Source organism: Uranotaenia lowii, chromosome 3, assembly GCF_029784155.1.
Source record: "Uranotaenia lowii strain MFRU-FL chromosome 3, ASM2978415v1, whole genome shotgun sequence".
NCBI lineage: Eukaryota > Metazoa > Arthropoda > Insecta > Diptera > Culicidae > Uranotaenia > Uranotaenia lowii.
In genome coordinates, this window is record NC_073693.1 from 40,816,338 (window position 1) to 40,830,243 (window position 13,906).

Sequence of the window (13,906 nt, forward strand, 5' to 3'; positions counted from 1 at the left end):
CGTTGGAAGGGCACTATTGAACATCGTCGATGATCGAAACTTCAAGCATGCCTATCCGGTAAACGACACCGCGCCGCCCTTCATCTGTCAAGCGGCCCAGGTGGAATTCTTCGCAGACGCCTGGAAACGGGCCGGATGTTCTTCGAAGAAGAAGATCGTCCAGGAAGCCGGTGGCGGCAAAATGGTGATGTATCTGATGCTGGCCGCTTCCGTTGGACTGGTCACGATTTGTCTCGGATCGATCTGGATCATCGGGCACAAGAAGAAGAGTGCCGAGCAAATTGTGCAGAGTTTGAAATAAGCTGTTGGTGTTTCTATGTGTTTTCTGCTGCACTGTTTCTGATGGATTGTTTTTAGTCGATAGTTTGTTAAGAGTGATTTCCTAGATTCCTCTGGAAACTAAAAAAGATATAAGTTTTTTCAATGTCAAATCAATGTTGTATGTTCTACGAGATCTTGTCAAGCAAATGGTGTAAAGTCAGATTGTAATGCTATTTGAATCGGAACAAATATAACAAAGTATCACTCTCGGTTTTCGGTTTATTTATGAAGAAATACCAAAATACTCGTTTTAAAGGCATGGTCAGACAAAGAAACTTTTATTTTCATTGAAAATTAGGAAATGTGATTTCAAAGTTGCTATTCCTCCTATACGGTAGGGCATTGTAGGGAATAATGCGAGTGGAAAATATCTTGAATAAAACAATGCTAAAATGAGCAAATGAAATATTGGTAACCCTAGTATGAAGAAAATAAACATTGCTGTGCTCGTCAACTGGTGTGAGTGGCTCTTGTGGAAGCATTCGTTCAAACGAGAGAGGAAAAACGTGTAGAGTTGTAGAAGAGCAGAAGAGAATGTCGCCACGGGAATAGAAGTGGACTAAAGCTTCAGTTTACAGACTAATGTAGTGAGAAACGGGTCGTTTTGTGAATCTCGGCGTGGAAAAAAAGAAATTATCGCGAAAGAAAATGGCGATTATAATGGTCGGTTTCGACAGGCATGATTAAACGACTCACGGTCTCTTTGTTTTGGGCCATTTAAAAACATTCAGCATCTCTTAGAATTTTACACATTATAGAGGATTCGCACGATTCACGAAAAAATCGATCGGAAGGTCTTGAACAACATTTTTTCTAGGATTTTCTAAAAAAAAATCACGATAAATTATTATAAATTTTCACTAACAATTATTACTTGAAATTATACATTTTCAAACTGAGATGCATAAAGAACCTTCAAAAATTAAAGCCTGCTTCAGATAGAATTGAAACAAAAACTATTTCCTGTGTATTAGTTATTTATTATTGAATTCAAGATTTTTTTTTTAACAAATGCAGCGTTTTCTTTTTTCTTTTAAGAAAAAATACGGATACAAACTGGACACCGTTCTCTGCATTCCATTCTTGAACGAATTTGCTGTTATAACAGCTTGCCGAATCTGGCCAAAACATCACGGGATAGTCGAGGGATGGAATAAACGGCAAAATTCGTCATTGTCTTATTTGTAACGAAAACTTTCGTTTTTTTTTGCAACAACTGCAAATGCCCTGCCAAATTAAGAATTTTCGTGCAAATTTAATTTTATTTTTTACATAACAAATAGGTAATTCGATGTTAGAACTTGAAAAAAAATGATCAAATTTAAATGTGTTTCGCTTCAATTTGTTCGCATTTATAGTATCTGTCGTTATTCTTATCGGAATCATCTTATTATTTCCTGGAAATATTTCGAGAGAAATCAAAATAACCTTCAATCTATTATTGCAAAACATGATTTGTTGACTGTTTTTTATAGGTCGTTATCCCTACATACTCACATTGTCCTTTTTAAGTTTTTGTAAATAAACTTGAAAAAGGAAACCACTGAAATCTCCAAAAAAGGAAACAAGAAAACTGGGAGTGGTCTATATCATTACTGGTAAAAAATGTTTTTTGTATGTTAGAAAAATACTGCCGTTTTGGACAAAAATTATAAGTAAATAGTGGGATGAAAGAAATTGAAAATGTCTTTATCTATATATCTCGCGGAAGCGTCATAGGGAACATCTTAAGAATACACATAAAACTAATAAAAAGTTGTCAAAAAAACTTCAAAATTTGAATTTCACATATAGAATATGTGTTCCAGGTTAAAAATGATCGAAATGGAACAAAGTTGCAACAAGTTTATGTCAGTTTATGAATTTTTCTTGTAATAAAACTGTTAAATGACAAAAATGACAAAAATGACAAAAATGACAAAAATGACAAAAATGACAAAAATGACAAAAATGACAAAAATGACAAAAATGACAAAAAATGACAAAAATGACAAAAATGACAAAAATGACAAAAATGACAAAAATGACAAAAATGACAAAAATGACAAAAATGACAAAAATGACAAAAATGACAAAAATGACAAAAATGACAAAAATGACAAAAATGACAAAAATGACAAAAATGACAAAAATGACAAAAATGACAAAAATGACAAAAATGACAAAAATGACAAAAATGACAAAAATGACAAAAATGACAAAAATGACAAAAATGACAAAAATGACAAAAATGACAAAAATGACAAAAATGACAAAAATGACAAAAATGACAAAAATGACAAAAATGACAAAAATGACAAAAATGACAAAAATGACAAAAATGACAAAAATGACAAAAATGACAAAAATGACAAAAATGACAAAAATGACAAAAATGACAAAAATGACAAAAATGACAAAAATGACAAAAATGACAAAAATGACAAAAATGACAAAAATGACAAAAATGACAAAAATGACAAAAATGACAAAAATGACAAAAATGACAAAAATGACAAAAATGACAAAAATGACAAAAATGACAAAAATGACAAAAATGACAAAAATGACAAAAATGACAAAATGATAAAAATGATAAAAATTACAAAAATTACAAAAATTACAAAAATTACAAAAATTACAAAAATTACAAAAATTACAAAAATTACAAAAATTACAAAAATTACAAAAATTACAAAAATTACAAAAATTACAAAAATTACAAAAATTACAAAAATTACAAAAATTACAAAAATGACAAAAATTACAAAAATTACAAAAATTACAAAAATTACAAAAATTACAAAAATTACAAAAATTACAAAAATTACAAAAATTACAAAAATTACAAAAATTACAAAAATTACAAAAATTACAAAAATTACAAAAATTACAAAAATTACAAAAATTACAAAAATTACAAAAATTACAAAAATTACAAAAATTACAAAAATTACAAAAATTACAAAAATTACAAAAATTACAAAAATTACAAAAATTACAAAAATTACAAAAATTACAAAAATTACAAAAATTACAAAAATTACAAAAATTACAAAAATTACAAAAATTACAAAAATTACAAAAATTACAAAAATTACAAAAATTACAAAAATTACAAAAATTTCAAAAATTACAAAAATTAAAAAAATTACAAAAATTACAAAAATGACAAAAATGACAAAAATGACAAAAATGACAAAAATGACAAAAATGACAAAAATGACAAAAATGACAAAAATGACAAAAATGACAAAAATGACAAAAATGACAAAAATGACAAAAATGACAAAAAAGACAAAAATGACAAAAATGACAAAAATGACAAAAATGACAAAAATGACAAAAATGACAAAAATGACAAAAATGACAAAAATGACAAAAATGACAAAAATGACAAAAATGACAAAAATGACAAAAATGACAAAAATGACAAAAATGACAAAAATGACAAAAATGACTTAAATGACTTAATCAATAATGATACAATACAGCAAAAAAATGTAGAATTCACTGCAGATTTTTTACGTCAAATAACATAAAAAATTTAAAAACGAAATTGAAAATAAAAATTGTAGATCTGCGATATCTTGCAATTTGAATTAATCGACTATTCTTGGAATTTAGTTTATAGTTGGTCGCTATTCGACCAGACCGAACTGAACGCCAATTTGAAAAAAAAATTGTTATCTATTGCAGCGGATGCGAAACATGGTAAACTACCTATCCAATGAAAATCAGAACATTTTTCCTACTTTTACTGATTTTATTAGAAAACTTCAATGTTGCAGACAGTGGAAATGGCAAAAATGTGTTGCGCCAAAATGAACTGAGAGCCAGCTTTGAGGTGAAGATGAAAAGCATGTTTTGGTCATGAAACTGATTTTGTGCGAAATAAGCTTATGTGTGTTGTTTTTTTTCTTTTCAAAACAGTCCTTCGGCTTGTCAAGAACTAATATCTAATAAATCGAATGATAAAAAACGTTCCCGTGGCTAAAAACTTCATGTTGCGGAATGTTAACATTTATTAAAATCTCATTCAGCCAGACTGAACCGAATCCCTTGAATTTTGTTTTCCAATTTACTTAAGGGAATGTTAGAATTTTTAACATTTAACGATAAAGGATGCATTATTTTATTGCTTACTGTCGTTCAGAACGCAACCGGTAAGTTAAAATCACAGATATTCCGCTTTTGAAAAGTGCGAAATTTGTATGGCTCGCTTCACCATTTTTCAAGCATCAGCCATACTCATTAGGTGCTGCTCGTAAAGCGCCTATAAGTAGGCATCTACATTTAGAATAAATTGCCCATCCCGAGCAGACTTTGATGCCTGAATTGATAGCAAACAATAACCAAAATGAGCTATCAATGCCAAAATGATAGCATAATTTTGTATCATATTTTTCTCGATGGCAAAATTAGGTTTCATTGAAGTATCCATATATCGAAAGATGATGCCAAAGCAATTCCTAAATAAGGCATTGAGACCAAAATGAAAGCACAATTTGGTTTTGTATTTTCCAAAGATAACAAAACAAGGCATCATTTAGGTCTCATTTTTTTACGTTTGATTAGAAAAGTGAGATCAAAACGATAGCATGATTTGGTGTTCCATTTTCTACGATAAGAAAAGTTGATCAAAGAGTCAAAAAATTAATCGAATTGAAAACAGACAAATAATTTAGTCGTGGTGTTGATTTTTCAGTAAAACCAAAACTAAGCATCATTCATAATTTTAACATAACAAAAAAAATTTTCTCTTTAGGAGACTCTATCATTACTTTTCATTTAATGCTAATTCATCACTGAATCAAAACTTTGTTATTTGGTTTCAGCCATCCAGTTCCCTCCAGTATCATAGAAAGAATCAATAAAATAAATTACTTCAAATGCAGACCTTGTTATGATACAACTCATCTATTAAATGAAGTTTTAATAATTTTCAGTACGATTTCAGTATGATTACTGTTTCAGTATAAAACTAAATATGAGTACAATTCGAATAACTCAATTGGAAAGATTTCAAGTCATTGTTTTGAGGCTTATAAAAGTTATTGCTCAGCAAAGATAAAAAATAATTTTCGAATTAGTTTATTTATTTCAATGCGATTTCGCAAATTACTACTGACCACGGTTCATCAAGTGCAGGATGATGTTTGTAATGGATTAAAATTTAAAACTTTGCTAGAATTTCAAAATTTGTTGAAAGAGCTATTTTTAAAATATTCTATTTTTTTTATTTTGGCTTCTGATGATAAGTTTTAAACGCCGATAAATTCATTAATTTCAAGTATGTTCAGTGACACGTGCGGCGAGATGAAACGCTAGGTAGAAGAATTTGTAAAGGCATGAAGAATAGGCGGATAGGCAAGCATCAGATGAGCTTCGTAGGATAAAGTTTGGATAGGTGTTGAAACTGTAAGTCTAGGGCATCTTTTTATTGGAAAGCATGAAAGTGTGGTGGTTCGCCTTTGCCGTACAACAGACTACTCTTTATAGGAAGCGTGATCGAGGCGTACCACCACACTTTCATGCTTTCCAATAAAAAAAATGCCCTAGATAGTTTCAACACCTATCCAAATTTTATCCTACGAAGCTCATCTGATGCTACTTAAAATTAATATTTTGGCTTTTTTCATGTTTTTTTTATATCTAACTCATAATTGATGGAAATTCAGTAAATAAAATTCCATGTTATAATAGCTTTTTATTTTTTACGAAAAAATAGAATGATTGAAAAATATCCGCACCATTCCGATAAACTTTAATTTTATTACAAAACTTGAAGGGTTGATATACGTAATAATTCTGAACAGTAATCGTTCCGTTTTATAATTAGTCTTTTTTAAGTCGAACAGCATAAATAAGGCTAATAATTCCATAAAATTGAATAATGATTTTTAAACAATGTTCCCTTTGCCAAATGTATTATAAGACATATGCTCTGTGTTACTGAGCCTACTGGGGCACCAAAAAGAAAAAAAAAATTTTTGTTTACTAGTGGAGTCAGCTGCTGCATCGTCCGTTTTCATATTATTTCTCGCTAGCTTAATTTTTTTTTGGTCCGTGTGGTAAAAATGTTCATGGTTGAGGATCAGGTATGTTATTGAAGAATTACAATTTTCCGGAATCGGCTTCATCCAACTGTGTTTCCCTTTCAACCCATTCTTTATCGTAGGCTCAAGAGCACCGGAAGTGTTTCGGAAAAGCAACGGTAGTCAGCCAGGACAAGTGTTCCAAGAGTGAAAGAATCATCAGCGTCTACGATGTGTTCTTCAGAGAGTGCTAGCCTATTGGGAGGAGGAAATCAATGCTGTCTTTAACTTCCTCTGGAAGTCTTTGTTATCTCTGAAGTCTACCCGCTTCCCGGAAATGAGATCGTCACTACTGCCGGTGATAGTGTTCGGCTGCCCAGCAGTTTTCCATTCTACAAAAACCTCAAGAAGAATGTCCAATTTCTTGGTAAGTCATTTTTGTGTAAAAATTGAACAAATCCTTGCTCACAGTAGGAATAAGTTGCATGATTTTGGTTGCTAAATGAGTTTTGTTGTCTTTTTATTGTGGATACCCGAGACACTTTCAAAGGGAGAAATTGTCCAAGCATTCAACATCTAGCAACGTAGTGTGCAAAAGCTTAACATAAAATAGAAATAAACAAGAATTATTATGAAATTTCAACCTAACGTTTTTTCGTTCACCTTTTCAGGCCTGACCCACGGACATAATTTAAAAGAAAGATGCGATTGAGTTTCACTAACACGTCAGCAATATTCAGTGAGCATTTCAACTTAAAAAAAAATTATTGAAACTCTACAGCGATCTGAGCAATTAGTTGAGCATCGCGAATAGAAGTTTCCGGATCCTGTCTACGTCTCTTGATAAGGCCCTCATTGTATGGAACCCGTGATGATTTCCAGAGTACGGACAATGGGACTGATTTCTCCGGACAGTCACTATGCTATTTCCGGCTCATGGGACAAGTAGTGCTGCTGCAGGATTTGTCTGTTAGAACATCTAATCTTCGTTTCCAAGAAGATACAAAGGATGAATTTACCGAAGATTTCTCTTTCTACAGTCGTTAGATCGTGTCTGGATCTGGAGACAAGACTATCATATGTGGAGTTCTTTGGTCGAATACAAGCACACCATTCAAGAGGAGGATGGTTACACCGATTGGGTATCTTGAGTAACAATCCCATCATTTTATCAGTTGCATGGGAAATTCTGGAACTCAACCAACTGCAAGCTAAAGGCCATTCTTGACCACAATGGTTCTCTGAACTCGGTAACTGTTTAGCATGATGGTTTGCTGTGCATATCTCGTTGCACGAACACAAAGATTAGTTACAGACTTTAAGTAACTGCAAGCATCTGCTAACAATAGAGCACAACTGGTAATCGATGCTCTTTGCTCCTTGCCAAACCGCTACTGGCTGTGCGTTGGTAAATCTGGTGTCAGACTTGCAAGGCCATGCTCAAAGAGCTGAAGCTATCTAAGGCTGACCCACCATAGTGCTTTTCGCTGCCGACAGCAATCTGGTCTAAAGTGCTAAAGACTAATCCCGGGCTCAGTCTAAAAACCTGCGATTCGTTTCTGCATCTAGGTTAGTTTGGCTTTTCAATATTTCAATTTTTTTTTTAAACTAATTATTAATCATCTTTTTAGGATGCCTGTTTTGAACAAACCCAGCAGCGATGGGGACGATTTGTTTAAAACTTTCTACAGTAGAATTGTTCAAGTTCTAGTTCGCATCCGAAAATTGGTCAATTTTACGGATCTATAGGGTGTTCGGATCTTGCAGTCGTTCGGAGGTAGTTCCTCTATTGATGGAGCATCAGAACTCGACAACTCCTGCGCTATTAGGATCGACAACTCAGTTATCTGCAAAATCTGCAAATGCAACTTAGACATTGAATAACCGTTATTCATAAATGCTAAGACAAGGTCGCTTGTCATATAATTAATCTGCGGTGTTTGTATGTTGGTATATCAAGAGAATATTTGAAGTCGACGTGATGAACATTTATCCGAATACAAAAGACGCAATTTTCAAATTTGTCTGTTACATTTAAATTCAAGTGTTAAGCTACGCAGGCTAAGCTGATAAAAATGTTTTTACTTAACAACACCTTCAGCCACTCGACAAATTTAAAAACCAAACCATGTCATGTACCTGAGTATGAAATAATGAATAGCTAAAAATTGTACCAGCGCTTAATTCTTACAAGTGTTAAGGCGGCTGCATAAGTAAAGGCGTTTGTTTTTCAGGATATTTTTTTTCTATCAACCTATACCAGTAAAATGTCGGATGATTGCATAAGAGCAGGCGATTTTAGCAATTCTTTGAAATTTACACAGCGCTCATGAATGATAAAATGAACATTAAAATTTGTTTTTTTTGTACTCGGATCTGAACGTAGACATGTTGAATTAGAAAAAAGTCAACAATTCGTTGAATAGCTAATAAATATGAAATGTTACAGTAAATTTCTGGATATTGCTTTCATGAACAACCTGAGTAGATATGGATAGCAAAGTTCTGGAAAATTTTGGTTTCACTGAAAGTATTTTGATACCTTGTTTAGCCATCATATTTGAAAGGAATTTTGAAAGCACATCAATGCCAAATTTTGGCAGCATACTATACCTAAAAGTGGCATCAATATGCCATCAAAACTCGTTTTGTGTTGTAGGCTTAACAAGGCATCATTAAGGTTTCAGTGAAACCTACACTAGGTATAATCGAGGTATCCATATATAAAAAGTGAGACCCAAATTTTGGCATTGTACCACCTTTATTCGGGCAAAATGATACCTCAATTTACTTTCAAGGCATGATAGCAAAATTTGGTATAATTTTGCCATAAAAGTCTGCTCGGGCAGTCAAATGATAGTGCATGACAATTTTTTTTAACATTTTCGTTCGAACAGAGTGAACTGGGTGCAAACATAATACTATTAAAGTTCAGTTTCCTGCTTAATGTGTAATCAGAAATCGACCAGTATAACTTCGATGGCTTGATAAGAGTCTAAATGTGATGGTAAAATGATTAAATAAGATATTTGATGAAATGGTAGGGCTGTGAACTTCGAACTCGATTTTCTCGAAATCGAGTTTATGGCGTTCAGTTTGGTCTGGTCGAATTCCAACCAGCTATCTTGATACTAATCTCATCTCATTATACTCATTTATGAGCTGAATCTGAATTTTCATTATCAATTCTCTGAATCTGAATTATGAACCTGAATTCAAAATTTCAATTTTGAATCTTTTACGAATTTCTATACAGTTTCTCAAAGGAACAAAAAAAAACGATTCCTGTATTCAGATTCAAGGTCAGAATTTTAAATATAAACCAAGAAGTGAAATTTATTTCAGAGCCCTCAATCCCTTCAGAGCTCTATAATTTAAATTAAGATGTTTTGGGTTTCAATTTATCATGAACCGGACATGCGAATCTGAATTTGATTATGCATTTCGAATTATGTATCTGATTCTGATTTTTTTCAATTTAGGATCGCCATTTCCAAATATTGTTAGAAAGATATCTTCATAGTAATTAAGTCTAAGAACTTTGAATCTGAATATAAAAAATAATTCAAAATGAATTCTTTTTTTTTATATTCGAAAAATTATTATCTAATCATCGAAAATTAATATAAGTTTTGAAAAGCATGAATACAATTTTTAATTAAATTCAAAATCTTATTTGAACCAGTATTTCAAAACAGCATTTCATTTCTAATTTCTAATGATGATTCGAGCTGATGATCAATAATTCTGAATAGGATACAAAAACGTAAATATGAATTCAGAAACACTATTTGGAACAATTTTTAACTAGAACTTCCTAAATGAGTTTAATGTCTTTTGAAATTCAAAATCAAGGGTTAAATTTTTATCAACAAGTGAGAAAACATTGAAAAACTGTGTCAGAATGCTGAACTTGGGATAAGTTTTCAAAGGTTTCGCATCAGTTTTCAGTCAAGATTGTTACTTTTAAATAACCTTACTCAATTATAAAAGTTTGAAATGGAAGTGGAAAACATCGTTCGTTGTTTCTTGACCCTCGAAACCCCAATCGTTCCTACGGCCATAAATCTACATGCTGGGAAATGTTGTCCTTCACAAATTTAAAGGATATCATTGAAATCTCCAGCACATGAATAAAATTTTATTAGAAAACCGAGAAATCATATACAAATTTTTTACTTTTAAAAATTCTGGAAGCTATAATCCGCGTGACGCAAGGAAATTTGCAAGGCTGATGCACATAAACGTTTAGAAATGGTTCCAGCTATGAGACGAAGAGGATAAAAAAGCGCAGATTGTTAAGGCTGCTATGATTGTTTGTTTTGATGTGGCCTTCCAATGAAAAAAGACGGAATTGGCTTAGGAAGCGCAGATTTTTAAGGCTGCTGCTGCTTGTTGTTTGTTTTGGTTTAGCTTTTCGGTTGAAAAAATGGAATTGGTTAAAGAAGCGCAGATTTTTAGAACTGTTATGCCTGATTGTTTGCTTTGATTTGGCCTTCTGGTGGAAAAAACGAAATTGACTAAAGAAGCGCAGATTTTAAGAACTGTTGCTGTTGTTTGTTTGTTTGTATTGGTTTGGCTTTCCAGTGGAAAGACGTAATGGATTTAGAAGCGCAGATTTTCCGGCAGCTTCTGCTGATTGTAAATTACGATTTGGTCTTCTGGTGGAAAAAGACGGAATTGGCTCAGAAAGTGCAAATTTTTAAGGCTGCTTTTGCTTATTGTTAGCTTCGATTCGGCCTTCCGGTGAAAAAAATATACAGAAATGGCTTAGAAAGCGCAGATTTTTAAAACTGCAGCATCTGATTTTTTTTATTCTTTTTATTTGGATATTTAAGGCTTTTTCTGCTGATTGTTTTAAATTGGCCATCCGGTTAGAAAGACTGTTTCTAAGAATGTTTTCGGATTGGATGAAGAATATGCAGAAAATGAATAAAGTTTTAAGATTTTAAAGGCTTTTGCTGAGAATGGAATGTAGAATGGAGATGAAGGATATTTGAAAAATAAATTTTAGTATTAGAGAAAATAAGTCAGTAAATAAGAGATTATATTGATACTAGAGGTGAGAAGGAATGTTGAGATGAGATGAAGGATATTCTTGTGAGTGATAGACGTGTTAGAGTAAATCTCTGAGTTGAGATAAGAATCTGAGTTGAAAAACGAAAAGTAAAATCACGACAGGCATACGATGGTTTCTTTCATCGCACAGTTTTCTTTTGCTTTAACAAAGTTAGGCCTCTAAGTGTTACTAACACTTCTGTTGAGTTTTGTTTAAACATAAACCTTCATTTCATTTTTTGGGTACACCTTTTCATTCAATTCGGGAATGCGGTTTTCATCTTTGGATCAGAAAAATAGAAGCTACGATCCCTTTAAAAATTGGAAAAACCACAATTGTTTGGCGTTCAACTTTTCCGGGGTTATGTGTATAGCCAGTATAGTTTTGGATTCTACACTTTCCTGCCACTTGGAACGGGCAACTTTTTCTCTCATTTGTACGCTTTGATTTGCTATTTATTCTATGTCTCCATTAAGAGGAAAATTACTTTGTTTTGAGAATTTTAATGCTGATCAAAATGAAAGCCAGTTTCCCGATAAGATGGTCAAACTTGTTTAATTACTTTCTACCTTTTAACTATTTTTTGTAAATTAAACTAATACCAAGTAGATCCTTAAAATCTATTCACACGAATTTTCTCATCAAGCTTAAGGGGGGGGGTAGGGTCTAACACTTTCAAAAAATCGATTTTTTTATTTTTTTATTTTCTTATTGTAAAACATTTCAAGAATGTTGTGTCAAATTTTCAAGTCAATTGAGGCAAAACTGTAGAAATTATAGGCCTTTATCTCCTCCTATCTAATACTGCAAGAAAGCAAGAGCAGAAACTTCAAACGCGTTTTTCTCGAAAGTACATTTTTAAAGTCCGTGGACATCGTCATTTGAAAACTACTTATCCGATTCTTTTCAAATTTGGAACATGTTTTCTACATATAAAATACCAGACCCCAACGTTTTTCTTTTTTGTTTTTTTTACTTTGGGGAGATTTTACAGGTGAAAAATGGCGGATTTTTCCGTGAAAAATCGTAGTTTTTACTTCAAACAGCCACAAAAATTTCATAAAAAAAATTTTAAGTTAAATAAAAACGTTGGGGTCCAGAAAAACATCTATTAAAAATATTTTGCTCTGATTTTTTGACTTCAGATGATTCTGTGCTGAGATACAGTGTCCACCGCAAATCCTGTTTTCTAAAAGACATCCTCGAAAGTGCTCCGTTACCGGCTCATTTTTCAATATTTTTCAACGAAAAAATTACTGAATGTTCTTTTAACAATGCTTTGTATAATGCAAAAAATTTGAATACATTTGTTTGAACGATAGCTCTAGAAAAAAATCGTGAAAATGGTGTTTTTTTTATACCCGTTAGACCCTACCCCCCCCCTTAAAACCTACAGTTGGTTGCCAAAAGTGGAACACATAAATAAACACATCTACCGTTGCCATTAGGTCGATGATTGGGCCAGGTTCGGAACGCTCGAAAAATCGATGGAACCATTCCGTTCGAAATTTCCCCGCAAGCTCAGCCATTAAATTATACGATTGTGTCATGCAACCCTTTCGACATGAATGGAGGAGAACCAAAAGCTGTAGAATTAGGGCAGCACCAGTGAGAAACAATACACAAAAAAAAAACAAATGCCAAAGACAAAGCCCAAGCACCGAACTGTGGTGCAAGTCCAATGCCACACTTTGCCACTTTCTGTTGGATTTGTTTGTAAGTTTTGGCCAGGGATTTCGGGAAAGCTAGGAAAATTATGCCATTTGGGTGCACGAATTGGAAGTGCATTTTAAGAAAGGGCCAAGCCACCGTCTTCGAATGGGGGCTCTCAAGGAGGATTACCTTGAAATCGAGAAGAGTGGCCGCCACGGTTATGGCCAATTGGCTTCCAGTTGGGTTAGGTCCGGGACATAAGAGAGAAGTGGACGTACGTGCCCCTTGGAAGAAAAAATATGCAGATAAGATGGAGGACCTTGGGCGAGTGCAGCTGAATTTATTGACAGTGTTTGCTTTATTTTAGCTGGCTGACCTTTTTTTAGTTTTTTCAGCACTGATGAACATATACTTCTTTCTTCCGAAAGTACAAGGACTTTTGAGTTCGGAAGATTATGTAGTAGAGGGTTAATAACTTTATTGACCCTCTACTGCATTACGAATCCGTTGAGTAAAAATTGTTATTCGGTGGAAATAACAATCTTGACCTCGAACTAAGAAATTTATGTCAAAAAACAAAATTGTCTATCCAGTAGCTTCAATTGATTTAAAGTTGCAAGAAATCAGATAAATTTTGCATTAAATTTTTTGAGGTTTTGTGATTATTGATTGTATTTTTGATGCATTTAACTATGTAGTTTCAACTCTGTTCAAGTGTTCACAGAATTAAATTAAGCTGAAAAGTAGAACTGTATTAAGCTGTATGCATAAAGTTGCCAGATTGCCAGATTTTATCCGGGCTTGCCCCATTATTTAATACAAAACTTGGGAATAGTCCGGCCCAGCCCAGTTGCCC

General features: G+C 32.8%; 1 protein-coding gene and 1 long non-coding RNA gene across 3 annotated transcripts in view; one reads left to right on the forward strand and one right to left on the reverse strand.

The window, feature by feature from the left end:
• LOC129756799 (uncharacterized) overlaps positions 1–13,906 on the reverse strand; it is a 510,097-nt gene that overhangs the window by 332,266 nt on the left and 163,925 nt on the right. The gene's annotated exons all lie outside the window — the stretch shown is intronic.
• LOC129756806 (uncharacterized) lies at positions 6,350–7,549 on the forward strand. Its single transcript, XR_008739534.1, has 3 exons — positions 6,350–6,401; positions 6,482–6,765; positions 7,010–7,549. It is a non-coding gene; the product is annotated as an uncharacterized LOC129756806 (long non-coding RNA).